Source organism: Dendrobates tinctorius, unplaced genomic scaffold (assembly GCF_039654945.1).
Source record: "Dendrobates tinctorius isolate UK_male_01 unplaced genomic scaffold, ASM3965494v1 ptg000011l, whole genome shotgun sequence".
NCBI lineage: Eukaryota > Metazoa > Chordata > Amphibia > Anura > Dendrobatidae > Dendrobates > Dendrobates tinctorius.
In genome coordinates this window covers 46996752-47024230 of record NW_027361679.1, presented here as the reverse complement: position 1 = coordinate 47024230, position 27479 = coordinate 46996752, and the positions used below count along the sequence as shown (strand labels likewise).

Here is a 27479-nt window from a genome sequence, read left to right as displayed (position 1 = left end):
GTACACTTTTGGGGATGTAGCTCAGTGGTAGAGCGCATGCTTCGCATGTATGAGGTCCTGGGTTCAATCCCCAGCATCTCCAACCTTTTTCAAATATGGCTAGACATCTTTGGCTAGCACTCCACTCAAGCTAAGTGTCAAGACTCGCAAGGAATCTCTGCCGCTTAAACTGTTTGCTTTGCCATGTCACTTGGCAGGACAAGGCTTTCTCGATTGCAAGGTCTTAACACTGCCTAAGCCACGGGCAACACTTTTTCCCACTCAGTAAAATGACTTGAATGGGAACTGGACATTCAACAAACTTGGCCAAAATCAATAGTACACGCAAATATAGGAGACTTTCGATTATATAGTCTCAAAGATATTTGCTTTTTTCACCACTTACCAGCCAAGGTTTGCTCTACCCCTGCCTACTGTATTCACCATCCACTCTGAAAAAAGACAGCTCAACTTCATTGGGATCAAACCTAAACCTCCCACCAACACACCTTGACATTGGGTTGCACAGCTTTTTAGACTTTATGCTAATGATATAGGAGGCGGGAAGGTGAGAAAACTGGCAGAGGGACAATCAGAAAGATTGTGCTGAGCTTAATCACGCGTCTTTTACTTTAACCTAGAGCTGGATTCACCATCTACACTGATTACTATTGCTCTGTCATATACTCCACACTTCTGCTGCGTTTGTCTGTGTGTTGACTAATGAAGGCCGGGAAACCTTCTCTCTGTGCTGCGCTGTATATGGTAGAGCCCAGAGTTGCTAGTCTCCTCCCAAAAGCCTGGAGTCAATTGACAATGTAGAGCTAGAGTTTGCAGAGGGTAGAACCAGTGAAAATGCAGAATACAAGACATATAAGGGTCAGAAATAGTCTGATTTCCCATGTACACACACTGCAGCGTATTCTGAAAAGTTACTTGAAAGTACAGTTACTACTCTCGACTCCAAAATGGCAAGTTATTCTTGGTTTGAAAAAAAAAACTTGCATTTTCACACAGTTCGTAACTGGGGATGTAGCTCAGTGGTAGAGCGCACGCTTTGCATGTGTGAGGCCCCGGGTTCAATCCCCGGCATCTCCATGGCCAGCCTGCATGTATGTGCAAGGAACGCACTTCCATTTGGTGGTCACTTTTTCTCACCCTTGTTCGCTTCCTGCAGCCGCTGTGTGAAGTAAATACGTGTGAGTGCTCCAGGCTTCCCGTACACTTTTGGGGATGTAGCTCAGTGGTAGAGCGCATGCTTCGCATGTATGAGGTGCAGGGTTCAATCCCCAGCATCTCCAACCTTTTTCAAATATGGCTAGACATCTTTGGCTAGCACACCACTCAAGCTAAGTGTCAAGACTCGCAAGGAATCTCTGCCGCTTAAACTGTTTGCTTTGCCATGTCACTTGGCAGGACAAGGCTTTCTCGATTGCAAGGTCTTAACACTGCCTAAGCCACGGGCAACACTTTTTCCCACTCAGTAAAATGACTTGAGTGGGAACTGGACATTCAACAAACTTGGCCAAAATCAATAGTACAAGCAAATATAGAAGACTTTCGATTATATAGTCTCAAAGATATTTGCTTTTTTCACCACTTACCAGCCAAGGTTTGCTCTACCCCTGCCTCCTGTATTCACCATCCCCTCTGAAAAAAGACAGCTCAACTTCATTGGCATCAAACCTAAACCTCCCACCAACACACCTTGACATTGGGTTGCACAGCTTTTTAGACTTTATGCTAATGATATAGGAGGCGGGAAGGTGAGAAAACTGGCAGAGGGACAATCAGAAGGATTGTGCTGAGCTTAATCACGCGTCTTTTATTTTAACCTAGAGCTGGATTCACCATCTACACTGATTACTATTGCTCTGTCATATACTCCACACTTCTGCTGTGTTTGTCTGTGTGTTGACTAATGAAGGCCAGGAAACCTTCTCTCTGTGCTGCGCTGTATATGGTAGAGCCCAGAGTTGCTAGTCTCCTCCCAAAAGCCTGGAGTCAATTGACAATGTAGAGCTAGAGTTTGCAGAGGGGAGAACCGGTGAAAATGCAGAATACAAGACATATAAGGGTCAGAAATAGTCTGATTTCCCATGTACACACACTGCAGCGTATTCTGAAAAGTTACTTGAAAGTACAGTTACTACTCTCGACTCCAAAATGGCAAGTTATTCTTGGTTTGAAAAAAAAAACTTGCATTTTCACACAGTTCGTAACTGGGGATGTAGCTCAGTGGTAGAGCGCACGCTTTGCATGTGTGAGGCCCCGGGTTCAATCCCCGGCATCTCCATGGCCAGCCTGCATGTATGTGCAAGGAACGCACTTCCATTTCGTGGTCACTTTTTCTCACCCTTGTTCGCTTCCTGCAGCCGCTGTGTGAAGTAAATACGTGTGAGTGCTCCAGGCTTCCCGTACACTTTTGGGGATGTAGCTCAGTGGTAGAGCGCATGCTTCGCATGTATGAGGTCCTGGGTTCAATCCCCAGCATCTCCAACCTTTTTCAAATATGGCTAGACATCTTTGGCTAGCACACCACTCAAGCTAAGTGTCAAGACTCGCAAGGAATCTCTGCCGCTTAAACTGTTTGCTTTGCCATGTCACTTGGCAGGACAAGGCTTTCTCGATTGCAAGGTCTTAACACTGCCTAAGCCACGGGCAACACTTTTTCCCACTCAGTAAAATGACTTGAATGGGAACTGTACATTCAACAAACTTGGCCAAAATCAATAGTACACGCAAATATAGGAGACTTTCGATTATATAGTCTCAAAGATATTTGCTTTTTTCACCACTTACCAGCCAAGGTTTGCTCTACCCCTGCCTCCTGTATTCACCATCCACTCTGAAAAAAGACAGCTCAACTTCATTGGGATCAAACCTAAACCTCCCACCAACACACCTTGACATTGGGTTGCACAGCTTTTTAGACTTTATGCTAATGATATAGGAGGCGGGAAGGTGAGAAAACTGGCAAAGGGACAATCAGAAGGATTGTGCTGAGCTTAATCACGCGTCTTTTACTTTAACCTAGAGCTGGATTCACCATCTACACTGATTACTATTGCTCTGTCATATACTCCACACTTCTGCTGCGTTTGTCTGTGTGTTGACTAATGAAGGCCGGGAAGCCTTCTCTCTGTGCTGCGCTGTATATGGTAGAGCCCAGAGTTGCTAGTCTCCTCCCAAAAGCCTGGAGTCAATTGACAATGTAGAGCTAGAGTTTGCAGAGGGTAGAACCGGTGAAAATGCAGAATACAAGACATATAAGGGTCAGAAATAGTCTGATTTCCCATGTACACACACTGCAGCGTATTCTGAAAAGTTACTTGAAAGTACAGTTACTACTCTCGACTCCAAAATGGCAAGTTATTCTTGGTTTGAAAAAAAAAACTTGCATTTTCACACAGTTCGTAACTGGGGATGTAGCTCAGTGGTAGAGCGCACGCTTTGCATGTGTGAGGCCCCGGGTTCAATCCCCGGCATCTCCATGGCCAGCCTGCATGTATGTGCAAGGAACGCACTTCCATTTGGTGGTCACTTCTTCTCACCCTTGTTCGCTTCCTGCAGCCGCTGTGTGAAGTAAATACGTGTGAGTGCTCCAGGCTTCCCGTACACTTTTGGGGATGTAGCTCAGTGGTAGAGCGCATGCTTCGCATGTATGAGGTCCTGGGTTCAATCCCCAGCATCTCCAACCTTTTTCAAATATGGCTAGACATCTTTGGCTAGCACACCACTCAAGCTAAGTGTCAAGACTCGCAAGGAATCTCTGCCGCTTAAACTGTTTGCTTTGCCATGTCACTTGGCAGGACAAGGCTTTCTCGAATGCAAGGTCTTAACACTGCCTAAGCCACGGGCAACACTTTTTCCCACTCAGTAAAATGACTTGAATGGGAACTGGACATTCAACAAACTTGGCCAAAATCAATAGTACACGCAAATATAGGAGACTTTCGATTATATAGTCTCAAAGATATTTGCTTTTTTCACCACTTACCAGCCAAGGTTTGCTCTACCCCTGCCTCCTGTATTCAGCATCCACTCTGAAAAAAGACAGCTCAACTTCATTGGGATCAAACCTAAACCTCCCACCAACACACCTTGACATTGGGTTGCACAGCTTTTTAGACTTTATGCTAATGATATAGGAGGCGGGAAGGTGAGAAAACTGGCAGAGGGACAATCAGAAGGATTGTGCTGAGCTTAATCACATGTCTTTTACTTTAACCTAGAGCTGGATTCACCATCTACACTGATTACTATTGCTCTGTCATATACTCCACACTTCTGCTGCGTTTGTCTGTGTGTTGACTAATGAAGGTCAGGAAACCTTCTCTGTGTGCTGCGCTGTATATGGTAGAGCCCAGAGTTGCTAGTCTCCTCCCAAAAGCCTGGAGTCAATTGACAATGTAGAGCTAGAGTTTGCAGAGGGGAGAACCGGTGAAAATGCAGAATACAAGACATATAAGGGTCAGAAATAGTCTGATTACCCATGTACACACACTGCAGCGTATTCTGAAAAGTTACTTGAAAGTACAGTTACTACTCTCGACTCCAAAATGGCAAGTTATTCTAGGTTTGAAAAAAAAAACTTGCATTTTCACACAGTTCGTAACTGGGGATGTAGCTCAGTGGTAGAGTGCACGCTTTGCATGTGTGAGGCCCCGGGTTCAATCCCCGGCATCTCCATGGCCATCCTGCATGTATGTGCAAGGAACGCACTTCCTTTTGGTAGTCACTTTTTCTCACCCTTGTTCGCTTCTTGCATCCGTTGTGTGAAGTAAATACGTGTGAGTGCTCCAAGATTCCGGTACACTTTTGGGGATGTAGCTCAGTGGTAGAGTGCATGCTTCGCATGTATGAGGTCCTGGGTTCAATACCCAGCATCTCCAACCTTTTTCAAATATGGCTAGACATCTTTGGCTAGCGCACCACTCAAGCTAAGTGTCAAGACTCGCAAGGAATCTCTGCCGCTTAAACTGTTTGCTTTGCCATGTCACTTGGCAGGACAAGGGTTTCTCGATTGCAAGGTCTTAACACTGCCTAAGCCACGGGCAACACTTTTTCCCACTCAGTAAAATGACTTGAATGGGAACTGGACATTCAACAAACTTGTCCAAAATCAATAGTACACGCAAATATAGGAGACTTTCGATTATATAGTCTCAAAGATATTTGCTTTTTTCACCACTTACCAGCCAAGGTTTGCTCTACCCCTTCCTCCTGTATTCACCATCCACTCTGAAGAAAGACAGCTCAACTTCATTGGGATCAAACTTAAACCTCCCACCAACACACCTTGACATTGGGTGGCACAGCTTTTTAGACTTTATGCTAATGATATAGGAGGCGGGAAGGTGAGAAAACTGGCAGAGGGACAATCAGAAGGATTGTGCTGAGCTTAATCACGCGTCTTTTACTTTAACCAAGAGCTGGATTCACCATCTACACTGATTACTATTGCTCTGTCATATACTCCACACTTCTGCTGCGTTTGTCTGTGTGCTGACTAATGAAGGCCAGGAAACCTTCTCTGTGTGCTGCGCTGTATATGGTAGAGCCCAGAGTTGCTAGTCTCCTCCCAAAAGCCTGGAGTCAATTGACAATGTAGAGCTAGAGTTTGCAGAGGGGAGAACCGGTGAAAATGCAGAATACAAGACATATAAGGGTCAGAAATAGTCTGATTTCCCATGTACACACACTGCAACGTATTCTGAAAAGTTACTTGAAAGTACAGTTACTACTCTCGACTCCAAAATGGCAAGTTATTCTAGGTTTGAAAAAAAAAAACTTGCATTTTCACACAGTTCATAACTGGGGATGTAGCTTAGTGGTAGAGCGCACGCTTTGCATGTGTGAGGCCCCTGGTTCAATCCCCGGCATCTCCATGGTCAGCCTGCTTGTATGTGCAAGGAATGCACTTGTTTTTGGTGGTCACATTTTCTCACCCTTGTTCGCTTCCTGCAGCCGCTGTGTGAAGTAAATACGTGTGAGTGCTCCAGGCTTCCGGTACACTTTTGGGGATGTAGCTCACATGTATGAGGTCCTGAGTTCACTCCCCACCATCTCCAACCTTTTTCAAATATGGCTAGACATCTTTGGCTAGCGCACCACTCAAGCTAAGTGTCAAGACTCACAAGGAATCTCTGCCGCTTAAACTGTTTTCTTTGACATGTCACTTGGCAGGACAAGGCTTTCTCGATTGCTAGGTCTTAACACTGCCTAAGCCACGGGCAACACTTTTTCCACACTCAGTAAAATGACTTGAATGGGAACTGGACATTCAACAAACTTGGCCAAAATCAATAGTACACGCAAATATAGGAGACTTTTGATTATATATTCTCAAAGATATTTACTTTTTTCACCACTTACCAGCCAAGGTTTGCTCTACCCCTGCCTCCTGTATTCACCATCCCCTCTGAAAAAAGACAGCTCAACTTCATTGGCATCAAACCTAAACCTCCCACCAACACACCTTGACATTGGGTGGCACAGCTTTTTAGACTTTATGCTAATGATATAGGAGGCGGGAAGGTGAGAAAACTGGCAGAGGGACAATCAGAAGGATTGTGCTGAGCTTAATCACATGTCTTTTACTTTAACCTAGAGCTGGATTCACCATCTACACTGATTACTATTGCTCTGTCATATACTCCACACTTCTGCTGCGTTTGTCTGTGTGTTGACTAATGAAGGTCAGGAAACCTTCTCTGTGTGCTGCGCTGTATATGGTAGAGCCCAGAGTTGCTAGTCTCCTCCCAAAAGCCTGGAGTCAATTGACAATGTAGAGCTAGAGTTTGCAGAGGGGAGAACCGGTGAAAATGCAGAATACAAGACATATAAGGGTCAGAAATAGTCTGATTACCCATGTACACACACTGCAGCGTATTCTGAAAAGTTACTTGAAAGTACAGTTACTACTCTCGACTCCAAAATGGCAAGTTATTCTAGGTTTGAAAAAAAAAACTTGCATTTTCACACAGTTCGTAACTGGGGATGTAGCTCAGTGGTAGAGTGCACGCTTTGCATGTGTGAGGCCCCGGGTTCAATCCCCGGCATCTCCATGGCCATCCTGCATGTATGTGCAAGGAACGCACTTCCTTTTGGTAGTCACTTTTTCTCACCCTTGTTCGCTTCTTGCATCCGTTGTGTGAAGTAAATACGTGTGAGTGCTCCAAGATTCCGGTACACTTTTGGGGATGTAGCTCAGTGGTAGAGTGCATGCTTCGCATGTATGAGGTCCTGGGTTCAATACCCAGCATCTCCAACCTTTTTCAAATATGGCTAGACATCTTTGGCTAGCGCACCACTCAAGCTAAGTGTCAAGACTCGCAAGGAATCTCTGCCGCTTAAACTGTTTGCTTTGCCATGTCACTTGGCAGGACAAGGGTTTCTCGATTGCAAGGTCTTAACACTGCCTAAGCCACGGGCAACACTTTTTCCCACTCAGTAAAATGACTTGAATGGGAACTGGACATTCAACAAACTTGTCCAAAATCAATAGTACACGCAAATATAGGAGACTTTCGATTATATAGTCTCAAAGATATTTGCTTTTTTCACCACTTACCAGCCAAGGTTTGCTCTACCCCTTCCTCCTGTATTCACCATCCACTCTGAAGAAAGACAGCTCAACTTCATTGGGATCAAACTTAAACCTCCCACCAACACACCTTGACATTGGGTGGCACAGCTTTTTAGACTTTATGCTAATGATATAGGAGGCGGGAAGGTGAGAAAACTGGCAGAGGGACAATCAGAAGGATTGTGCTGAGCTTAATCACGCGTCTTTTACTTTAACCAAGAGCTGGATTCACCATCTACACTGATTACTATTGCTCTGTCATATACTCCACACTTCTGCTGCGTTTGTCTGTGTGCTGACTAATGAAGGCCAGGAAACCTTCTCTGTGTGCTGCGCTGTATATGGTAGAGCCCAGAGTTGCTAGTCTCCTCCCAAAAGCCTGGAGTCAATTGACAATGTAGAGCTAGAGTTTGCAGAGGGGAGAACCGGTGAAAATGCAGAATACAAGACATATAAGGGTCAGAAATAGTCTGATTTCCCATGTACACACACTGCAACGTATTCTGAAAAGTTACTTGAAAGTACAGTTACTACTCTCGACTCCAAAATGGCAAGTTATTCTAGGTTTGAAAAAAAAAAACTTGCATTTTCACACAGTTCATAACTGGGGATGTAGCTTAGTGGTAGAGCGCACGCTTTGCATGTGTGAGGCCCCTGGTTCAATCCCCGGCATCTCCATGGTCAGCCTGCTTGTATGTGCAAGGAATGCACTTGTTTTTGGTGGTCACATTTTCTCACCCTTGTTCGCTTCCTGCAGCCGCTGTGTGAAGTAAATACGTGTGAGTGCTCCAGGCTTCCGGTACACTTTTGGGGATGTAGCTCACATGTATGAGGTCCTGAGTTCACTCCCCACCATCTCCAACCTTTTTCAAATATGGCTAGACATCTTTGGCTAGCGCACCACTCAAGCTAAGTGTCAAGACTCACAAGGAATCTCTGCCGCTTAAACTGTTTTCTTTGACATGTCACTTGGCAGGACAAGGCTTTCTCGATTGCTAGGTCTTAACACTGCCTAAGCCACGGGCAACACTTTTTCCACACTCAGTAAAATGACTTGAATGGGAACTGGACATTCAACAAACTTGGCCAAAATCAATAGTACACGCAAATATAGGAGACTTTTGATTATATATTCTCAAAGATATTTACTTTTTTCACCACTTACCAGCCAAGGTTTGCTCTACCCCTGCCTCCTGTATTCACCATCCCCTCTGAAAAAAGACAGCTCAACTTCATTGGCATCAAACCTAAACCTCCCACCAACACACCTTGACATTGGGTGGCACAGCTTTTTAGACTTTATGCTAATGATATAGGAGGCGGGAAGGTGAGAAAACTGGCAGAGGGACAATCAGAAGGATTGTGCTGAGCTTAATCACGCGTCTTTTATTTTAACCTAGAGCTGGATTCACCATCTACACTGATTACTATTGCTCTGTCATATACTCCACACTTCTGCTGTGTTTGTCTGTGTGTTGACTAATGAAGGCCAGGAAACCTTCTCTCTGTGCTGCGCTGTATATGGTAGAGCCCAGAGTTGCTAGTCTCCTCCCAAAAGCCTGGAGTCAATTGACAATGTAGAGCTAGAGTTTGCAGAGGGGAGAACCGGTGAAAATGCAGAATACAAGACATATAAGGGTCAGAAATAGTCTGATTTCCCATGTACACACACTGCAGCGTATTCTGAAAAGTTACTTGAAAGTACAGTTACTACTCTCGACTCCAAAATGGCAAGTTATTCTTGGTTTGAAAAAAAAAACTTGCATTTTCACACAGTTCGTAACTGGGGATGTAGCTCAGTGGTAGAGCGCACGCTTTGCATGTGTGAGGCCCCGGGTTCAATCCCCGGCATCTCCATGGCCAGCCTGCATGTATGTGCAAGGAACGCACTTCCATTTCGTGGTCACTTTTTCTCACCCTTGTTCGCTTCCTGCAGCCGCTGTGTGAAGTAAATACGTGTGAGTGCTCCAGGCTTCCCGTACACTTTTGGGGATGTAGCTCAGTGGTAGAGCGCATGCTTCGCATGTATGAGGTCCTGGGTTCAATCCCCAGCATCTCCAACCTTTTTCAAATATGGCTAGACATCTTTGGCTAGCACACCACTCAAGCTAAGTGTCAAGACTCGCAAGGAATCTCTGCCGCTTAAACTGTTTGCTTTGCCATGTCACTTGGCAGGACAAGGCTTTCTCGATTGCAAGGTCTTAACACTGCCTAAGCCACGGGCAACACTTTTTCCCACTCAGTAAAATGACTTGAATGGGAACTGGACATTCAACAAACTTGGCCAAAATCAATAGTACACGCAAATATAGGAGACTTTCGATTATATAGTCTCAAAGATATTTGCTTTTTTCACCACTTACCAGCCAAGGTTTGCTCTACCCCTGCCTCCTGTATTCACCATCCACTCTGAAAAAAGACAGCTCAACTTCATTGGGATCAAACCTAAACCTCCCACCAACACACCTTGACATTGGGTTGCACAGCTTTTTAGACTTTATGCTAATGATATAGGAGGCGGGAAGGTGAGAAAACTGGCAAAGGGACAATCAGAAGGATTGTGCTGAGCTTAATCACGCGTCTTTTACTTTAACCTAGAGCTGGATTCACCATCTACACTGATTACTATTGCTCTGTCATATACTCCACACTTCTGCTGCGTTTGTCTGTGTGTTGACTAATGAAGGCCGGGAAGCCTTCTCTCTGTGCTGCGCTGTATATGGTAGAGCCCAGAGTTGCTAGTCTCCTCCCAAAAGCCTGGAGTCAATTGACAATGTAGAGCTAGAGTTTGCAGAGGGTAGAACCGGTGAAAATGCAGAATACAAGACATATAAGGGTCAGAAATAGTCTGATTTCCCATGTACACACACTGCAGCGTATTCTGAAAAGTTACTTGAAAGTACAGTTACTACTCTCGACTCCAAAATGGCAAGTTATTCTTGGTTTGAAAAAAAAAACTTGCATTTTCACACAGTTCGTAACTGGGGATGTAGCTCAGTGGTAGAGCGCACGCTTTGCATGTGTGAGGCCCCGGGTTCAATCCCCGGCATCTCCATGGCCAGCCTGCATGTATGTGCAAGGAACGCACTTCCATTTGGTGGTCACTTCTTCTCACCCTTGTTCGCTTCCTGCAGCCGCTGTGTGAAGTAAATACGTGTGAGTGCTCCAGGCTTCCCGTACACTTTTGGGGATGTAGCTCAGTGGTAGAGCGCATGCTTCGCATGTATGAGGTCCTGGGTTCAATCCCCAGCATCTCCAACCTTTTTCAAATATGGCTAGACATCTTTGGCTAGCACACCACTCAAGCTAAGTGTCAAGACTCGCAAGGAATCTCTGCCGCTTAAACTGTTTGCTTTGCCATGTCACTTGGCAGGACAAGGCTTTCTCGAATGCAAGGTCTTAACACTGCCTAAGCCACGGGCAACACTTTTTCCCACTCAGTAAAATGACTTGAATGGGAACTGGACATTCAACAAACTTGGCCAAAATCAATAGTACACGCAAATATAGGAGACTTTCGATTATATAGTCTCAAAGATATTTGCTTTTTTCACCACTTACCAGCCAAGGTTTGCTCTACCCCTGCCTCCTGTATTCAGCATCCACTCTGAAAAAAGACAGCTCAACTTCATTGGGATCAAACCTAAACCTCCCACCAACACACCTTGACATTGGGTTGCACAGCTTTTTAGACTTTATGCTAATGATATAGGAGGCGGGAAGGTGAGAAAACTGGCAGAGGGACAATCAGAAGGATTGTGCTGAGCTTAATCACATGTCTTTTACTTTAACCTAGAGCTGGATTCACCATCTACACTGATTACTATTGCTCTGTCATATACTCCACACTTCTGCTGCTTTTGTCTGTGTGTTGACTAATGAAGGTCAGGAAACCTTCTCTGTGTGCTGCGCTGTATATGGTAGAGCCCAGAGTTGCTAGTCTCCTCCCAAAAGCCTGGAGTCAATTGACAATGTAGAGCTAGAGTTTGCAGAGGGGAGAACCGGTGAAAATGCAGAATACAAGACATATAAGGGTCAGAAATAGTCTGATTACCCATGTACACACACTGCAGCGTATTCTGAAAAGTTACTTGAAAGTACAGTTACTACTCTCGACTCCAAAATGGCAAGTTATTCTAGGTTTGAAAAAAAAAACTTGCATTTTCACACAGTTCGTAACTGGGGATGTAGCTCAGTGGTAGAGTGCACGCTTTGCATGTGTGAGGCCCCGGGTTCAATCCCCGGCATCTCCATGGCCATCCTGCATGTATGTGCAAGGAACGCACTTCCTTTTGGTAGTCACTTTTTCTCACCCTTGTTCGCTTCTTGCATCCGTTGTGTGAAGTAAATACGTGTGAGTGCTCCAAGATTCCGGTACACTTTTGGGGATGTAGCTCAGTGGTAGAGTGCATGCTTCGCATGTATGAGGTCCTGGGTTCAATACCCAGCATCTCCAACCTTTTTCAAATATGGCTAGACATCTTTGGCTAGCGCACCACTCAAGCTAAGTGTCAAGACTCGCAAGGAATCTCTGCCGCTTAAACTGTTTGCTTTGCCATGTCACTTGGCAGGACAAGGCTTTCTCGATTGCAAGGTCTTAACACTGCCTAAGCCACGGGCAACACTTTTTCCCACTCAGTAAAATGACTTGAATGGGAACTGGACATTCAACAAACTTGTCCAAAATCAATAGTACACGCAAATATAGGAGACTTTCGATTATATAGTCTCAAAGATATTTGCTTTTTTCACCACTTACCAGCCAAGGTTTGCTCTACCCCTTCCTCCTGTATTCACCATCCACTCTGAAGAAAGACAGCTCAACTTCATTGGGATCAAACTTAAACCTCCCACCAACACACCTTGACATTGGGTGGCACAGCTTTTTAGACTTTATGCTAATGATATAGGAGGCGGGAAGGTGAGAAAACTGGCAGAGGGACAATCAGAAGGATTGTGCTGAGCTTAATCACGCGTCTTTTACTTTAACCAAGAGCTGGATTCACCATCTACACTGATTACTATTGCTCTGTCATATACTCCACACTTCTGCTGCGTTTGTCTGTGTGCTGACTAATGAAGGCCAGGAAACCTTCTCTGTGTGCTGCGCTGTATATGGTAGAGCCCAGAGTTGCTAGTCTCCTCCCAAAAGCCTGGAGTCAATTGACAATGTAGAGCTAGAGTTTGCAGAGGGGAGAACCGGTGAAAATGCAGAATACAAGACATATAAGGGTCAGAAATAGTCTGATTTCCCATGTACACACACTGCAACGTATTCTGAAAAGTTACTTGAAAGTACAGTTACTACTCTCGACTCCAAAATGGCAAGTTATTCTAGGTTTGAAAAAAAAAAACTTGCATTTTCACACAGTTCATAACTGGGGATGTAGCTTAGTGGTAGAGCGCACGCTTTGCATGTGTGAGGCCCCTGGTTCAATCCCCGGCATCTCCATGGTCAGCCTGCTTGTATGTGCAAGGAATGCACTTGTTTTTGGTGGTCACATTTTCTCACCCTTGTTCGCTTCCTGCAGCCGCTGTGTGAAGTAAATACGTGTGAGTGCTCCAGGCTTCCGGTACACTTTTGGGGATGTAGCTCACATGTATGAGGTCCTGAGTTCACTCCCCACCATCTCCAACCTTTTTCAAATATGGCTAGACATCTTTGGCTAGCGCACCACTCAAGCTAAGTGTCAAGACTCACAAGGAATCTCTGCCGCTTAAACTGTTTTCTTTGACATGTCACTTGGCAGGACAAGGCTTTCTCGATTGCTAGGTCTTAACACTGCCTAAGCCACGGGCAACACTTTTTCCCACTCAGTAAAATGACTTGAATGGGAACTGGACATTCAACAAACTTGGCCAAAATCAATAGTACACGCAAATATAGGAGACTTTTGATTATATATTCTCAAAGATATTTACTTTTTTCACCACTTACCAGCCAAGGTTTGCTCTACCCCTGCCTCCTGTATTCACCATCCACTCTGAAAAAAGACAGCTCAACTTCATTGGGATCAAACCTAAACCTCCCACCAACACACCTTGACATTGGGTGGCACAGCTTTTTAGACTTTATGCTAATGATATAGGAGGCGGGAAGGTGAGAAAACTGGCAGAGGGACAATCAGAAGAATTGTGCTGAGCTAAATCACGCGTCTTTTACTTTAACCTAGAGCTGGATTCACCATCTACACTGATTACTATTGCTCTGTCATATACTCCACACTTCTGCTGCGTTTGTCTGTGTGTTGACTAATGAAGGCCAGGAAACCTTCTCTGTGTGCTGCACTGTATATGGTAGAGCCCAGAGTTGCTAGTCTCCTCCCAAAAGCCTGGAGTCAATTGACAAGGTAGAGCTAGAGATTGCAGAGGGGAGAACCGGTGAAAATGCAGAATACAAGACATATAAGGGTCAGAAATAGTCTGATTTCCCATGTACACACACTGCAGCGTATTCTGAAAAGTTACTTGAAAGTACAGTTACTACTCTCGACTCCAAAATGGCAAGTTATTCTAGGTTTGAAAAAAAAAACTTGCATTTTCACACAGTTCGTAACTGGGGATGTAGCTCAGTGGTAGAGCGCACGCTTTGCATGTGTGAAGCCCTGGGTTCAATCCCCGGCATCTCCATGGCCAGCCTGCATGTATGTGCAAGGAACGCACTTCCATTTGGTGGTCACTTTTTCTCACCCTTGTTCGCTTCCTGCAGCCGCTGTGTGAAGTAAATACGTGTGAGTGCTCCAGGCTTCCCGTACACTTTTGGGGATGTAGCTCAGTGGTAGAGCGCATGCTTCGCATGTATGAGGTCCTGGGTTCAATCCCCAGCATCTCCACCCTTTTTCAAATATGGCTAGACATCTTTGGCTAGCACACCACTCAAGCTAAGTGTCAAGACTCGCAAGGAATCTCTGCCGCTTAAACTGTTTGCTTTGCCATGTCACTTGGCAGGACAAGGCTTTCTCGAATGCAAGGTCTTAACACTGCCTAAGCCACGGGCAACACTTTTTCCCACTCAGTAAAATGACTTGAATGGGAACTGGACATTCAACAAACTTGGCCAAAATCAATAGTACACGCAAATATAGGAGACTTTCGATTATATAGTCTCAAAGATATTTGCTTTTTTCACCACTTACCAGCCAAGGTTTGCTCTACCCCTGCCTCCTGTATTCACCATCCACTCTGAAAAAAGACAGCTCAACTTCATTGGGATCAAACCTAAACCTCCCACCAACACACCTTGACATTGGGTTGCACAGCTTTTTAGACTTTATGCTAATGATATAGGAGGCGGGAAGGTGAGAAAACTGGCAGAGGGACAATCAGAAGGATTGTGCTGAGCTTAATCACGCGTCTTTTACTTTAACCTAGAGCTGGATTCACCATCTACACTGATTACTATTGCTCTGTCATATACTCCACACTTCTGCTGCGTTTGTCTGTGTGTTGACTAATGAAGGCCGGGAAACCTTCTCTCTGTGCTGCGCTGTATATGGTAGAGCCCAGAGTTGCTAGTCTCCTCCCAAAAGCCTGGAGTCAATTGACAATGTAGAGCTAGAGTTTGCAGAGGGTAGAACCGGTGAAAATGCAGAATACAAGACATATAAGGGTCAGAAATAGTCTGATTTCCCATGTACACACACTGCAGCGTATTCTGAAAAGTTACTTGAAAGTACAGTTACTACTCTCGACTCCAAAATGGCAAGTTATTCTTGGTTTGAAAAAAAAAACTTGCATTTTCACACAGTTCGTAACTGGGGATGTAGCTCAGTGGTAGAGCGCACGCTTTGCATGTGTGAGGCCCCGGGTTCAATCCCCGGCATCTCCATGGCCAGCCTGCATGTATGTGCAAGGAACGCACTTCCATTTCGTGGTCACTTTTTCTCACCCTTGTTCGCTTCCTGCAGCCGCTGTGTGAAGTAAATACGTGTGAGTGCTCCAGGCTTCCCGTACACTTTTGGGGATGTAGCTCAGTGGTAGAGCGCATGCTTCGCATGTATGAGGTCCTGGGTTCAATCCCCAGCATCTCCAACCTTTTTCAAATATGGCTAGACATCTTTGGCTAGCACACCACTCAAGCTAAGTGTCAAGACTCGCAAGGAATCTCTGCCGCTTAAACTGTTTGCTTTGCCATGTCACTTGGCAGGACAAGGCTTTCTCGATTGCAAGGTCTTAACACTGCCTAAGCCACGGGCAACACTTTTTCCCACTCAGTAAAATGACTTGAATGGGAACTGGACATTCAACAAACTTGGCCAAAATCAATAGTACACGCAAATATAGGAGACTTTCGATTATATAGTCTCAAAGATATTTGCTTTTTTCACCACTTACCAGCCAAGGTTTGCTCTACCCCTGCCTCCTGTATTCACCATCCACTCTGAAAAAAGACAGCTCAACTTCATTGGGATCAAACCTAAACCTCCCACCAACACACCTTGACATTGGGTTGCACAGCTTTTAAGACTTTATGCTAATGATATAGGAGGCGGGAAGGTGAGAAAACTGGCAGAGGGACAATCAGAAGGATTGTGCTGAGCTTAATCACGCGTCTTTTACTTTAACCTAGAGCTGGATTCACCATCTACACTGATTACTATTGCTCTGTCATATACTCCACACTTCTGCTGCGTTTGTCTGTGTGTTGACTAATGAAGGCCGGGAAGCCTTCTCTCTGTGCTGCGCTGTATATGGTAGAGCCCAGAGTTGCTAGTCTCCTCCCAAAAGCCTGGAGTCAATTGACAATGTAGAGCTAGAGTTTGCAGAGGGTAGAACCGGTGAAAATGCAGAATACAAGACATATAAGGGTCAGAAATAGTCTGATTTCCCATGTACACACACTGCAGCGTATTCTGAAAAGTTACTTGAAAGTACAGTTACTACTCTCGACTCCAAAATGGCAAGTTATTCTTGGTTTGAAAAAAAAAACTTGCATTTTCACACAGTTCGTAACTGGGGATGTAGCTCAGTGGTAGAGCGCACGCTTTGCATGTGTGAGGCCCAGGGTTCAATCCCCGGCATCTCCATGGCCACCCTGCATGTATGTGCAAGGAACGCACTTCCATTTGGTGGTCACTTTTTCTCACCCTTGTTCGCTTCCTGCAGCCGCTGTGTGAAGTAAATACGTGTGAGTGCTCCAGGCTTCCCGTACACTTTTGGGGATGTAGCTCAGTGGTAGAGCGCATGCTTTGCATGTATGAGGTCCTGGGTTCAATCCCCAGCATCTCCAACCTTTTTCAAATATGGCTAGACATCTTTGGCTAGCACACCACTCAAGCTAAGTGTCAAGACTCGCAAGGAATCTCTGCCGCTTAAACTGTTTGCTTTGCCATGTCACTTGGCAGGACAAGGCTTTCTCGAATGCAAGGTCTTAACACTGCCTAAGCCACGGGCAACACTTTTTCCCACTCAGTAAAATGACTTGAATGGGAACTGGACATTCAACAAACTTGGCCAAAATCAATAGTACACGCAAATATAGGAGACTTTCGATTATATAGTCTCAAAGATATTTGCTTTTTTCACCACTTACCAGCCAAGGTTTGCTCTACCCCTGCCTCCTGTATTCACCATCCACTCTGAAAAAAGACAGCTCAACTTCATTGGGATCAAACCTAAACCTCCCACCAACACACCTTGACATTGGGTTGCACAGCTTTTTAGACTTTATGCTAATGATATAGGAGGCGGGAAGGTGAGAAAACTGGCAGAGGGACAATCAGAAGGATTGTGCTGAGCTTAATCACGCGTCTTTTACTTTAACCTAGAGCTGGATTCACCATCTACACTGATTACTATTGCTCTGTCATATACTCCACACTTCTGCTGCGTTTGTCTGTGTGTTGACTAATGAAGGCCGGGAAACCTTCTCTCTGTGCTGCGCTGTATATGGTAGAGCCCAGAGTTGCTAGTCTCCTCCCAAAAGCCTGGAGTCAATTGACAATGTAGAGCTAGAGTTTGCAGAGGGTAGAACCGGTGAAAATGCAGAATACAAGACATATAAGGGTCAGAAATAGTCTGATTTCCCATGTACACACACTGCAGCGTATTCTGAAAAGTTACTTGAAAGTACAGTTACTACTCTCGACTCCAAAATGGCAAGTTATTCTTGGTTTGAAAAAAAAAACTTGCATTTTCACACAGTTCGTAACTGGGGATGTAGCTCAGTGCTAGAGCGCACGCTTTGCATGTGTGAGGCCCCGGGTTCAATCCCCGGCATCTCCATGGCCAGCCTGCATGTATGTGCAAGGAACGCACTTCCATTTCGTGGTCACTTTTTCTCACCCTTGTTCGCTTCCTGCAGCCGCTGTGTGAAGTAAATACGTGTGAGTGCTCCAGGCTTCCCGTACACTTTTGGGGATGTAGCTCAGTGGTAGAGCGCATGCTTCGCATGTATGAGGTCCTGGGTTCAATCCCCAGCATCTCCAACCTTTTTCAAATATGGCTAGACATCTTTGGCTAGCACTCCACTCAAGCTAAGTGTCAAGACTCGCAAGGAATCTCTGCCGCTTAAACTGTTTGCTTTGCCATGTCACTTGGCAGGACAAGGCTTTCTCGATTGCAAGGTCTTAACACTGCCTAAGCCACGGGCAACACTTTTTCCCACTCAGTAAAATGACTTGAATGGGAACTGGACATTCAACAAACTTGGCCAAAATCAATAGTACACGCAAATATAGGAGACTTTCGATTATATAGTCTCAAAGATATTTGCTTTTTTCACCACTTACCAGCCAAGGTTTGCTCTACCCCTGCCTCCTGTATTCACCATCCACTCTGAAAAAAGACAGCTCAACTTCATTGGGATCAAACCTAAACCTCCCACCAACACACCTTGACATTGGGTTGCACAGCTTTTTAGACTTTATGCTAATGATATAGGAGGCGGGAAGGTGAGAAAACTGGCAGAGGGACAATCAGAAAGATTGTGCTGAGCTTAATCACGCGTCTTTTACTTTAACCTAGAGCTGGATTCACCATCTACACTGATTACTATTGCTCTGTCATATACTCCACACTTCTGCTGCGTTTGTCTGTGTGTTGACTAATGAAGGCCGGGAAACCTTCTCTCTGTGCTGCGCTGTATATGGTAGAGCCCAGAGTTGCTAGTCTCCTCCCAAAAGCCTGGAGTCAATTGACAATGTAGAGCTAGAGTTTGCAGAGGGTAGAACCGGTGAAAATGCAGAATACAAGACATATAAGGGTCAGAAATAGTCTGATTTCCCATGTACACACACTGCAGCGTATTCTGAAAAGTTACTTGAAAGTACAGTTACTACTCTCGACTCCAAAATGGCAAGTTATTCTTGGTTTGAAAAAAAAAACCTTGCATTTTCACACAGTTCGTAACTGGGGATGTAGCTCAGTGGTAGAGCGCACGCTTTGCATGTGTGAGGCCCCGGGTTCAATCCCCGGCATCTCCATGGCCAGCCTGCATGTATGTGCAAGGAACGCACTTCCATTTCGTGGTCACTTTTTCTCACCCTTGTTCGCTTCCTGCAGCCGCTGTGTGAAGTAAATACGTGTGAGTGCTCCAGGCTTCCCGTACACTTTTGGGGATGTAGCTCAGTGGTAGAGCGCATGCTTCGCATGTATGAGGTGCTGGGTTCAATCCCCAGCATCTCCAACCTTTTTCAAATATGGCTAGACATCTTTGGCTAGCACACCACTCAAGCTAAGTGTCAAGACTCGCAAGGAATCTCTGCCGCTTAAACTGTTTGCTTTGCCATGTCACTTGGCAGGACAAGGCTTTCTCGATTGCAAGGTCTTAACACTGCCTAAGCCACGGGCAACACTTTTTCCCACTCAGTAAAATGACTTGAGTGGGAACTGGACATTCAACAAACTTGGCCAAAATCAATAGTACAAGCAAATATAGAAGACTTTCGATTATATAGTCTCAAAGATATTTGCTTTTTTCACCACTTACCAGCCAAGGTTTGCTCTACCCCTGCCTCCTGTATTCACCATCCACTCTGAAAAAAGACAGCTCAACTTCATTGGCATCAAACCTAAACCTCCCACCAACACACCTTGACATTGGGTTGCACAGCTTTTTAGACTTTATGCTAATGATATAGGAGGCGGGAAGGTGAGAAAACTGGCAGAGGGACAATCAGAAGGATTGTGCTGAGCTTAATCACGCTTCTTTTATTTTAACCTAGAGCTGGATTCACCATCTACACTGATTACTATTGCTCTGTCATATACTCCACACTTCTGCTGTGTTTGTCTGTGTGTTGACTAATGAAGGCCAGGAAACCTTCTCTCTGTGCTGCGCTGTATATGGTAGAGCCCAGAGTTGCTAGTCTCCTCCCAAAAGCCTGGAGTCAATTGACAATGTAGAGCTAGAGTTTGCAGAGGGGAGAACCGGTGAAAATGCAGAATACAAGACATATAAGGGTCAGAAATAGTCTGATTTCCCATGTACACACACTGCAGCGTATTCTGAAAAGTTACTTGAAAGTACAGTTACTACTCTCGACTCCAAAATGGCAAGTTATTCTTGGTTTGAAAAAAAAAACTTGCATTTTCACACAGTTCATAACTGGGGATGTAGCTCAGTGGTAGAGTGCACGCTTTGCATGTGTGAGGCCCCGGGTTCAATCCCCGGCATCTCCATGGCCAGCCTGCATGTATGTGCAAGGAACGCACTTCCATTTCGTGGTCACTTTTTCTCACCCTTGTTCGCTTCCTGCAGCCGCTGTGTGAAGTAAATACGTGTGAGTGCTCCAGGCTTCCCGTACACTTTTGGGGATGTAGCTCAGTGGTAGAGCGCATTCTTCGCATGTATGAGGTCCTGGGTTCAATCCCCAGCATCTCCAACCTTTTTCAAATATGGCTAGACATCTTTGGCTAGCACACCACTCAAGCTAAGTGTCAAGACTCGCAAGGAATCTCTGCCGCTTAAACTGTTTGCTTTGCCATGTCACTTGGCAGGACAAGGCTTTTTCGATTGCAAGGTCTTAACACTGCCTAAGCCACGGGCAACACTTTTTCCCACTCAGTAAAATGACTTGAATGGGAACTGGACATTCAACAAACTTGGCCAAAATCAATAGTACACGCAAATATAGGAGACTTTCGATTATATAGTCTCAAAGATATTTGCTTTTTTCACCACTTACCAGCCAAGGTTTGCTCTACCCCTGCCTCCTGTATTCACCATCCACTCTGAAAAAAGACAGCTCAACTTCATTGGGATCAAACCTAAACCTCCCACCAACACACCTTGACATTGGGTTGCACAGCTTTTTAGACTTTATGCTAATGATATAGGAGGCGGGAAGGTGAGAAAACTGGCAAAGGGACAATCAGAAGGATTGTGCTGAGCTTAATCACGCGTCTTTTACTTTAACCTAGAGCTGGATTCACCATCTACACTGATTACTATTGCTCTGTCATATACTCCACACTTCTGCTGCGTTTGTCTGTGTGTTGACTAATGAAGGCCGGGAAGCCTTCTCTCTGTGCTGCGCTGTATATGGTAGAGCCCAGAGTTGCTAGTCTCCTCCCAAAAGCCTGGAGTCAATTGACAATGTAGAGCTAGAGTTTGCAGAGGGTAGAACCGGTGAAAATGCAGAATACAAGACATATAAGGGTCAGAAATAGTCTGATTTCCCATGTACACACACTGCAGCGTATTCTGAAAAGTTACTTGAAAGTACAGTTACTACTCTCGACTCCAAAATGGCAAGTTATTCTTGGTTTGAAAAAAAAAACTTGCATTTTCACACAGTTCGTAACTGGGGATGTAGCTCAGTGGTAGAGCGCACGCTTTGCATGTGTGAGGCCCCGGGTTCAATCCCCGGCATCTCCATGGCCAGCCTGCATGTATGTGCAAGGAACGCACTTCCATTTGGTGGTCACTTCTTCTCACCCTTGTTCGCTTCCTGCAGCCGCTGTGTGAAGTAAATACGTGTGAGTGCTCCAGGCTTCCCGTACACTTTTGGGGATGTAGCTCAGTGGTAGAGCGCATGCTTCGCATGTATGAGGTCCTGGGTTCAATCCCCAGCATCTCCAACCTTTTTCAAATATGGCTAGACATCTTTGGCTAGCACACCACTCAAGCTAAGTGTCAAGACTCGCAAGGAATCTCTGCCGCTTAAACTGTTTGCTTTGCCATGTCACTTGGCAGGACAAGGCTTTCTCGAATGCAAGGTCTTAACACTGCCTAAGCCACGGGCAACACTTTTTCCCACTCAGTAAAATGACTTGAATGGGAACTGGACATTCAACAAACTTGGCCAAAATCAATAGTACACGCAAATATAGGAGACTTTCGATTATATAGTCTCAAAGATATTTGCTTTTTTCACCACTTACCAGCCAAGGTTTGCTCTACCCCTGCCTCCTGTATTCACCATCCACTCTGAAAAAAGACAGCTCAACTTCATTGGGATCAAACCTAAACCTCCCACCAACACACCTTGACATTGGGTTGCACAGCTTTTTAGACTTTATGCTAATGATATAGGAGGCGGGAAGGTGAGAAAACTGGCAGAGGGACAATCAGAAGGATTGTGCTGAGCTTAATCACATGTCTTTTACTTTAACCTAGAGCTGGATTCACCATCTACACTGATTACTATTGCTCTGTCATATACTCCACACTTCTGCTGCGTTTGTCTGTGTGTTGACTAATGAAGGTCAGGAAACCTTCTCTGTGTGCTGCGCTGTATATGGTAGAGCCCAGAGTTGCTAGTCTCCTCCCAAAAGCCTGGAGTCAATTGACAATGTAGAGCTAGAGTTTGCAGAGGGGAGAACCGGTGAAAATGCAGAATACAAGACATATAAGGGTCAGAAATAGTCTGATTACCCATGTACACACACTGCAGCGTATTCTGAAAAGTTACTTGAAAGTACAGTTACTACTCTCGACTCCAAAATGGCAAGTTATTCTAGGTTTGAAAAAAAAAACTTGCATTTTCACACAGTTCGTAACTGGGGATGTAGCTCAGTGGTAGAGTGCACGCTTTGCATGTGTGAGGCCCCGGGTTCAATCCCCGGCATCTCCATGGCCATCCTGCATGTATGTGCAAGGAACGCACTTCCTTTTGGTAGTCACTTTTTCTCACCCTTGTTCGCTTCTTGCATCCGTTGTGTGAAGTAAATACGTGTGAGTGCTCCAAGATTCCGGTACACTTTTGGGGATGTAGCTCAGTGGTAGAGTGCATGCTTCGCATGTATGAGGTCCTGGGTTCAATACCCAGCATCTCCAACCTTTTTCAAATATGGCTAGACATCTTTGGCTAGCGCACCACTCAAGCTAAGTGTCAAGACTCGCAAGGAATCTCTGCCGCTTAAACTGTTTGCTTTGCCATGTCACTTGGCAGGACAAGGGTTTCTCGATTGCAAGGTCTTAACACTGCCTAAGCCACGGGCAACACTTTTTCCCACTCAGTAAAATGACTTGAATGGGAACTGGACATTCAACAAACTTGTCCAAAATCAATAGTACACGCAAATAAAGGAGACTTTCGATTATATAGTCTCAAAGATATTTGCTTTTTTCACCACTTACCAGCCAAGGTTTGCTCTACCCCTTCCTCCTGTATTCACCATCCACTCTGAAGAAAGACAGCTCAACTTCATTGGGATCAAACTTAAACCTCCCACCAACACACCTTGACATTGGGTGGCACAGCTTTTTAGACTTTATGCTAATGATATAGGAGGCGGGAAGGTGAGAAAACTGGCAGAGGGACAATCAGAAGGATTGTGCTGAGCTTAATCACGCGTCTTTTACTTTAACCAAGAGCTGGATTCACCATCTACACTGATTACTATTGCTCTGTCATATACTCCACACTTCTGCTGCGTTTGTCTGTGTGCTGACTAATGAAGGCCAGGAAACCTTCTCTGTGTGCTGCGCTGTATATGGTAGAGCCCAGAGTTGCTAGTCTCCTCCCAAAAGCCTGGAGTCAATTGACAATGTAGAGCTAGAGTTTGCAGAGGGGAGAACCGGTGAAAATGCAGAATACAAGACATATAAGGGTCAGAAATAGTCTGATTTCCCATGTACACACACTGCAACGTATTCTGAAAAGTTACTTGAAAGTACAGTTACTACTCTCGACTCCAAAATGGCAAGTTATTCTAGGTTTGAAAAAAAAAAACTTGCATTTTCACACAGTTCATAACTGGGGATGTAGCTTAGTGGTAGAGCGCACGCTTTGCATGTGTGAGGCCCCTGGTTCAATCCCCGGCATCTCCATGGTCAGCCTGCTTGTATGTGCAAGGAATGCACTTGTTTTTGGTGGTCACTTTTTTTCACCCTTGTTCGCTTCCTGCAGCCGCTGTGTGAAGTAAATACGTGTGAGTGCTCCAGGCTTCCGGTACACTTTTGGGGATGTAGCTCACATGTATGAGGTCCTGAGTTCAATCCCCACCATCTCCAACCTTTTTCAAATATGGCTAGACATCTTTGGCTAGCGCACCACTCAAGCTAAGTGTCAAGACTCGCAAGGAATCTCTGCCGCTTAAACTGTTTTCTTTGACATGTCACTTGGCAGGACAAGGCTTTCTCGATTGCTAGGTCTTAACACTGCCTAAGCCACGGGCAACACTTTTTCCCACTCAGTAAAATGACTTGAATGGGAACTGGACATTCAACAAACTTGGCCAAAATCAATAGTACACGCAAATATAGGAGACTTTTGATTATATATTCTCAAAGATATTTACTTTTTTCACCACTTACCAGCCAAGGTTTGCTCTACCCCTGCCTCCTGTATTCACCATCCACTCTGAAAAAAGACAGATCAACTTCATTGGGATCAAACCTAAACCTCCCACCAACACACCTTGACATTGGGTGGCACAGCTTTTTAGACTTTATGCTAATGATATAGGAGGCGGGAAGGTGAGAAAACTGGCAGAGGGACAATCAGAAGAATTGTGCTGAGCTAAATCACGCGTCTTTTACTTTAACCTAGAGCTGGATTCACCATCTACACTGATTACTATTGCTCTGTCATATACTCCACACTTCTGCTGCGTTTGTCTGTGTGTTGACTAATGAAGGCCAGGAAACCTTCTCTGTGTGCTGCACTGTATATGGTAGAGCCCAGAGTTTCTAGTCTCCTCCCAAAAGCCTGGAGTCAATTGACAAGGTAGAGCTAGAGATTGCAGAGGGGAGAACCGGTGAAAATGCAGAATACAAGACATATAAGGGTCAGAAATAGTCTGATTTCCCATGTACACACACTGCAGCGTATTCTGAAAAGTTACTTGAAAGTACAGTTACTACTCTCGACTCCAAAATGGCAAGTTATTCTAGGTTTGAAAAAAAAAACTTGCATTTTCACACAGTTCGTAACTGGGGATGTAGCTCAGTGGTAGAGCGCACGCTTTGCATGTGTGAAGCCCTGGGTTCAATCCCCGGCATCTCCATGGCCAGCCTGCATGTATGTGCAAGGAACGCACTTCCATTTGGTGGTCACTTTTTCTCACCCTTGTTCGCTTCCTGCAGCCGCTGTGTGAAGTAAATACGTGTGAGTGCTCCAGGCTTCCCGTACACTTTTGGGGATGTAGCTCAGTGGTAGAGCGCATGCTTCGCATGTATGAGGTCCTGGGTTCAATCCCCAGCATCTCCACCCTTTTTCAAATATGGCTAGACATCTTTGGCTAGCACACCACTCAAGCTAAGTGTCAAGACTCGCAAGGAATCTCTGCCGCTTAAACTGTTTGCTTTGCCATGTCACTTGGCAGGACAAGGCTTTCTCGAATGCAAGGTCTTAACACTGCCTAAGCTACGGGCAACACTTTTTCCCACTCAGTAAAATGACTTGAATGGGAACTGGACATTCAACAAACTTGGCCAAAATCAATAGTACACGCAAATATAGGAGACTTTCGATTATATAGTCTCAAAGATATTTGCTTTTTTCACCACTTACCAGCCAAGGTTTGCTCTACCCCTGCCTCCTGTATTCACCATCCACTCTGAAAAAAGACAGCTCAACTTCATTGGGATCAAACCTAAACCTCCCACCAACACACCTTGACATTGGGTTGCACAGCTTTTTAGACTTTATGCTAATGATATAGGAGGCGGGAAGGTGAGAAAACTGGCAGAGGGACAATCAGAAGGATTGTGCTGAGCTTAATCACGCGTCTTTTACTTTAACCTAGAGCTGGATTCACCATCTACACTGATTACTATTGCTCTGTCATATACTCCACACTTCTGCTGCGTTTGTCTGTGTGTTGACTAATGAAGGCCGGGAAACCTTCTCTCTGTGCTGCGCTGTATATGGTAGAGCCCAGAGTTGCTAGTCTCCTCCCAAAAGCCTGGAGTCAATTGACAATGTAGAGCTAGAGTTTGCAGAGGGTAGAACCGGTGAAAATGCAGAATACAAGACATATAAGGGTCAGAAATAGTATGATTTCCCATGTACACACACTGCAGCGTATTCTGAAAAGTTACTTGAAAGTACAGTTACTACTCTCGACTCCAAAATGGCAAGTTATTCTTGGTTTGAAAAAAAAAACTTGCATTTTCACACAGTTTGTAACTGGGGATGTAGCTCAGTGGTAGAGCGTACGCTTTGCATGTGTGAGGCCCCGGGTTCAATCCCCGGCATCTCCATGGCCAGCCTGCATGTATGTGCAAGGAACGCACTTCCATTTCGTGGTCACTTTTTCTCACCCTTGTTCGCTTCCTGCAGCCGCTGTGTGAAGTAAATACGTGTGAGTGCTCCAGGCTTCCCGTACACTTTTGGGGATGTAGCTCAGTGGTAGAGCGCATGCTTCGCATGTATGAGGTCCTGGGTTCAATCCCCAGCATCTCCAACCTTTTTCAAATATGGCTAGACATCTTTGGCTAGCACACCACTCAAGCTAAGTGTCAAGACTCGCAAGGAATCTCTGCCGCTTAAACTGTTTGCTTTGCCATGTCACTTGGCAGGACAAGGCTTTCTCGATTGCAAGGTCTTAACACTGCCTAAGCCACGGGCAACACTTTTTCCCACTCAGTAAAATGACTTGAATGGGAACTGGACATTCAACAAACTTGGCCAAAATCAATAGTACACGCAAATATAGGAGACTTTCGATTATATAGTCTCAAAGATATTTGCTTTTTTCACCACTTACCAGCCAAGGTTTGCTCTACCCCTGCCTCCTGTATTCACCATCCACTCTGAAAAAAGACAGCTCAACTTCATTGGGATCAAACCTAAACCTCCCACCAACACACCTTGACATTGGGTTGCACAGCTTTTTAGACTTTATGCTAATGATATAGGAGGCGGGAAGGTGAGAAAACTGGCAGAGGGACAATCAGAAGGATTGTGCTGAGCTTAATCACGTGTCTTTTACTTTAACCTAGAGCTGGATTCACCATCTACACTGATTACTATTGCTCTGTCATATACTCCACACTTCTGCTGCGTTTGTCTGTGTGTTGACTAATGAAGGCCGGGAAGCCTTCTCTCTGTGCTGCGCTGTATATGGTAGAGCCCAGAGTTGCTAGTCTCCTCCCAAAAGCCTGGAGTCAATTGACAATGTAGAGCTAGAGTTTGCAGAGGGTAGAACCGGTGAAAATGCAGAATACAAGACATATAAGGGTCAGAAATAGTCTGATTTCCCATGTACACACACTGCAGCGTATTCTGAAAAGTTACTTGAAAGTACAGTTACTACTCTCGACTCCAAAATGGCAAGTTATTCTTGGTTTGAAAAAAAAAACTTGCATTTTCACACAGTTCGTAACTGGGGATGTAGCTCAGTGGTAGAGCGCACGCTTTGCATGTGTGAGGCCCCGGGTTCAATCCCAGGCATCTCCATGGCCAGCCTGCATGTATGTGCAAGGAACGCACTTCCATTTCGTGGTCACTTTTTCTCACCCTTGTTCGCTTCCTGCAGCCGCTGTGTGAAGTAAATACGTGTGAGTGCTCCAGGCTTC

The 27479-nt window shown here is 45.1% G+C and overlaps 42 non-coding genes across 42 annotated transcripts; all 42 read left to right on the top strand.

The window, feature by feature from the left end:
- The first annotated feature begins 10 nt into the window (after positions 1-10).
- On the top strand, positions 11-82 carry TRNAA-CGC (transfer RNA alanine (anticodon CGC)). Its single transcript has one exon. It is a non-coding gene; the product is annotated as a tRNA-Ala (tRNA).
- Positions 83-1005: 923 nt separating this feature from the next.
- TRNAA-UGC (transfer RNA alanine (anticodon UGC)) lies at positions 1006-1077 on the top strand. The gene has a single exon. It is a non-coding gene; the product is annotated as a tRNA-Ala (tRNA).
- Positions 1078-1208: 131 nt separating this feature from the next.
- On the top strand, positions 1209-1280 carry TRNAA-CGC (transfer RNA alanine (anticodon CGC)). Its single transcript has one exon. It is a non-coding gene; the product is annotated as a tRNA-Ala (tRNA).
- A 923-nt stretch (positions 1281-2203) lies between these two features.
- On the top strand, positions 2204-2275 carry TRNAA-UGC (transfer RNA alanine (anticodon UGC)). Its single transcript has one exon. It is a non-coding gene; the product is annotated as a tRNA-Ala (tRNA).
- A 131-nt stretch (positions 2276-2406) lies between these two features.
- On the top strand, positions 2407-2478 carry TRNAA-CGC (transfer RNA alanine (anticodon CGC)). Its single transcript has one exon. It is a non-coding gene; the product is annotated as a tRNA-Ala (tRNA).
- Positions 2479-3401: 923 nt separating this feature from the next.
- Positions 3402-3473, top strand: TRNAA-UGC (transfer RNA alanine (anticodon UGC)). The gene has a single exon. It is a non-coding gene; the product is annotated as a tRNA-Ala (tRNA).
- A 131-nt stretch (positions 3474-3604) lies between these two features.
- On the top strand, positions 3605-3676 carry TRNAA-CGC (transfer RNA alanine (anticodon CGC)). Its single transcript has one exon. It is a non-coding gene; the product is annotated as a tRNA-Ala (tRNA).
- Positions 3677-4599: 923 nt separating this feature from the next.
- On the top strand, positions 4600-4671 carry TRNAA-UGC (transfer RNA alanine (anticodon UGC)). Its single transcript has one exon. It is a non-coding gene; the product is annotated as a tRNA-Ala (tRNA).
- Positions 4672-4802: 131 nt separating this feature from the next.
- TRNAA-CGC (transfer RNA alanine (anticodon CGC)) lies at positions 4803-4874 on the top strand. The gene has a single exon. It is a non-coding gene; the product is annotated as a tRNA-Ala (tRNA).
- A 924-nt stretch (positions 4875-5798) lies between these two features.
- Positions 5799-5870, top strand: TRNAA-UGC (transfer RNA alanine (anticodon UGC)). Its single transcript has one exon. It is a non-coding gene; the product is annotated as a tRNA-Ala (tRNA).
- A 1107-nt stretch (positions 5871-6977) lies between these two features.
- TRNAA-UGC (transfer RNA alanine (anticodon UGC)) lies at positions 6978-7049 on the top strand. Its single transcript has one exon. It is a non-coding gene; the product is annotated as a tRNA-Ala (tRNA).
- A 131-nt stretch (positions 7050-7180) lies between these two features.
- On the top strand, positions 7181-7252 carry TRNAA-CGC (transfer RNA alanine (anticodon CGC)). The gene has a single exon. It is a non-coding gene; the product is annotated as a tRNA-Ala (tRNA).
- A 924-nt stretch (positions 7253-8176) lies between these two features.
- On the top strand, positions 8177-8248 carry TRNAA-UGC (transfer RNA alanine (anticodon UGC)). The gene has a single exon. It is a non-coding gene; the product is annotated as a tRNA-Ala (tRNA).
- Positions 8249-9355: 1107 nt separating this feature from the next.
- TRNAA-UGC (transfer RNA alanine (anticodon UGC)) lies at positions 9356-9427 on the top strand. Its single transcript has one exon. It is a non-coding gene; the product is annotated as a tRNA-Ala (tRNA).
- A 131-nt stretch (positions 9428-9558) lies between these two features.
- TRNAA-CGC (transfer RNA alanine (anticodon CGC)) lies at positions 9559-9630 on the top strand. Its single transcript has one exon. It is a non-coding gene; the product is annotated as a tRNA-Ala (tRNA).
- Positions 9631-10553: 923 nt separating this feature from the next.
- Positions 10554-10625, top strand: TRNAA-UGC (transfer RNA alanine (anticodon UGC)). Its single transcript has one exon. It is a non-coding gene; the product is annotated as a tRNA-Ala (tRNA).
- A 131-nt stretch (positions 10626-10756) lies between these two features.
- On the top strand, positions 10757-10828 carry TRNAA-CGC (transfer RNA alanine (anticodon CGC)). The gene has a single exon. It is a non-coding gene; the product is annotated as a tRNA-Ala (tRNA).
- Positions 10829-11751: 923 nt separating this feature from the next.
- TRNAA-UGC (transfer RNA alanine (anticodon UGC)) lies at positions 11752-11823 on the top strand. The gene has a single exon. It is a non-coding gene; the product is annotated as a tRNA-Ala (tRNA).
- Positions 11824-11954: 131 nt separating this feature from the next.
- TRNAA-CGC (transfer RNA alanine (anticodon CGC)) lies at positions 11955-12026 on the top strand. The gene has a single exon. It is a non-coding gene; the product is annotated as a tRNA-Ala (tRNA).
- Positions 12027-12950: 924 nt separating this feature from the next.
- Positions 12951-13022, top strand: TRNAA-UGC (transfer RNA alanine (anticodon UGC)). Its single transcript has one exon. It is a non-coding gene; the product is annotated as a tRNA-Ala (tRNA).
- Positions 13023-14128: 1106 nt separating this feature from the next.
- On the top strand, positions 14129-14200 carry TRNAA-UGC (transfer RNA alanine (anticodon UGC)). Its single transcript has one exon. It is a non-coding gene; the product is annotated as a tRNA-Ala (tRNA).
- Positions 14201-14331: 131 nt separating this feature from the next.
- TRNAA-CGC (transfer RNA alanine (anticodon CGC)) lies at positions 14332-14403 on the top strand. Its single transcript has one exon. It is a non-coding gene; the product is annotated as a tRNA-Ala (tRNA).
- Positions 14404-15326: 923 nt separating this feature from the next.
- Positions 15327-15398, top strand: TRNAA-UGC (transfer RNA alanine (anticodon UGC)). The gene has a single exon. It is a non-coding gene; the product is annotated as a tRNA-Ala (tRNA).
- A 131-nt stretch (positions 15399-15529) lies between these two features.
- Positions 15530-15601, top strand: TRNAA-CGC (transfer RNA alanine (anticodon CGC)). Its single transcript has one exon. It is a non-coding gene; the product is annotated as a tRNA-Ala (tRNA).
- A 923-nt stretch (positions 15602-16524) lies between these two features.
- Positions 16525-16596, top strand: TRNAA-UGC (transfer RNA alanine (anticodon UGC)). Its single transcript has one exon. It is a non-coding gene; the product is annotated as a tRNA-Ala (tRNA).
- A 131-nt stretch (positions 16597-16727) lies between these two features.
- On the top strand, positions 16728-16799 carry TRNAA-UGC (transfer RNA alanine (anticodon UGC)). The gene has a single exon. It is a non-coding gene; the product is annotated as a tRNA-Ala (tRNA).
- A 923-nt stretch (positions 16800-17722) lies between these two features.
- On the top strand, positions 17723-17794 carry TRNAA-UGC (transfer RNA alanine (anticodon UGC)). The gene has a single exon. It is a non-coding gene; the product is annotated as a tRNA-Ala (tRNA).
- Positions 17795-17925: 131 nt separating this feature from the next.
- Positions 17926-17997, top strand: TRNAA-CGC (transfer RNA alanine (anticodon CGC)). The gene has a single exon. It is a non-coding gene; the product is annotated as a tRNA-Ala (tRNA).
- Positions 17998-18921: 924 nt separating this feature from the next.
- TRNAA-UGC (transfer RNA alanine (anticodon UGC)) lies at positions 18922-18993 on the top strand. The gene has a single exon. It is a non-coding gene; the product is annotated as a tRNA-Ala (tRNA).
- Positions 18994-19124: 131 nt separating this feature from the next.
- On the top strand, positions 19125-19196 carry TRNAA-CGC (transfer RNA alanine (anticodon CGC)). The gene has a single exon. It is a non-coding gene; the product is annotated as a tRNA-Ala (tRNA).
- Positions 19197-20119: 923 nt separating this feature from the next.
- TRNAA-UGC (transfer RNA alanine (anticodon UGC)) lies at positions 20120-20191 on the top strand. Its single transcript has one exon. It is a non-coding gene; the product is annotated as a tRNA-Ala (tRNA).
- Positions 20192-20322: 131 nt separating this feature from the next.
- Positions 20323-20394, top strand: TRNAA-CGC (transfer RNA alanine (anticodon CGC)). Its single transcript has one exon. It is a non-coding gene; the product is annotated as a tRNA-Ala (tRNA).
- A 923-nt stretch (positions 20395-21317) lies between these two features.
- Positions 21318-21389, top strand: TRNAA-UGC (transfer RNA alanine (anticodon UGC)). The gene has a single exon. It is a non-coding gene; the product is annotated as a tRNA-Ala (tRNA).
- Positions 21390-21520: 131 nt separating this feature from the next.
- Positions 21521-21592, top strand: TRNAA-CGC (transfer RNA alanine (anticodon CGC)). The gene has a single exon. It is a non-coding gene; the product is annotated as a tRNA-Ala (tRNA).
- Positions 21593-22515: 923 nt separating this feature from the next.
- TRNAA-UGC (transfer RNA alanine (anticodon UGC)) lies at positions 22516-22587 on the top strand. The gene has a single exon. It is a non-coding gene; the product is annotated as a tRNA-Ala (tRNA).
- Positions 22588-22718: 131 nt separating this feature from the next.
- On the top strand, positions 22719-22790 carry TRNAA-CGC (transfer RNA alanine (anticodon CGC)). Its single transcript has one exon. It is a non-coding gene; the product is annotated as a tRNA-Ala (tRNA).
- Positions 22791-23714: 924 nt separating this feature from the next.
- On the top strand, positions 23715-23786 carry TRNAA-UGC (transfer RNA alanine (anticodon UGC)). The gene has a single exon. It is a non-coding gene; the product is annotated as a tRNA-Ala (tRNA).
- Positions 23787-24892: 1106 nt separating this feature from the next.
- TRNAA-UGC (transfer RNA alanine (anticodon UGC)) lies at positions 24893-24964 on the top strand. The gene has a single exon. It is a non-coding gene; the product is annotated as a tRNA-Ala (tRNA).
- Positions 24965-25095: 131 nt separating this feature from the next.
- On the top strand, positions 25096-25167 carry TRNAA-CGC (transfer RNA alanine (anticodon CGC)). Its single transcript has one exon. It is a non-coding gene; the product is annotated as a tRNA-Ala (tRNA).
- Positions 25168-26090: 923 nt separating this feature from the next.
- TRNAA-UGC (transfer RNA alanine (anticodon UGC)) lies at positions 26091-26162 on the top strand. The gene has a single exon. It is a non-coding gene; the product is annotated as a tRNA-Ala (tRNA).
- A 131-nt stretch (positions 26163-26293) lies between these two features.
- Positions 26294-26365, top strand: TRNAA-CGC (transfer RNA alanine (anticodon CGC)). Its single transcript has one exon. It is a non-coding gene; the product is annotated as a tRNA-Ala (tRNA).
- A 923-nt stretch (positions 26366-27288) lies between these two features.
- On the top strand, positions 27289-27360 carry TRNAA-UGC (transfer RNA alanine (anticodon UGC)). Its single transcript has one exon. It is a non-coding gene; the product is annotated as a tRNA-Ala (tRNA).
- The last annotated feature ends 119 nt before the right edge of the window (positions 27361-27479 follow it).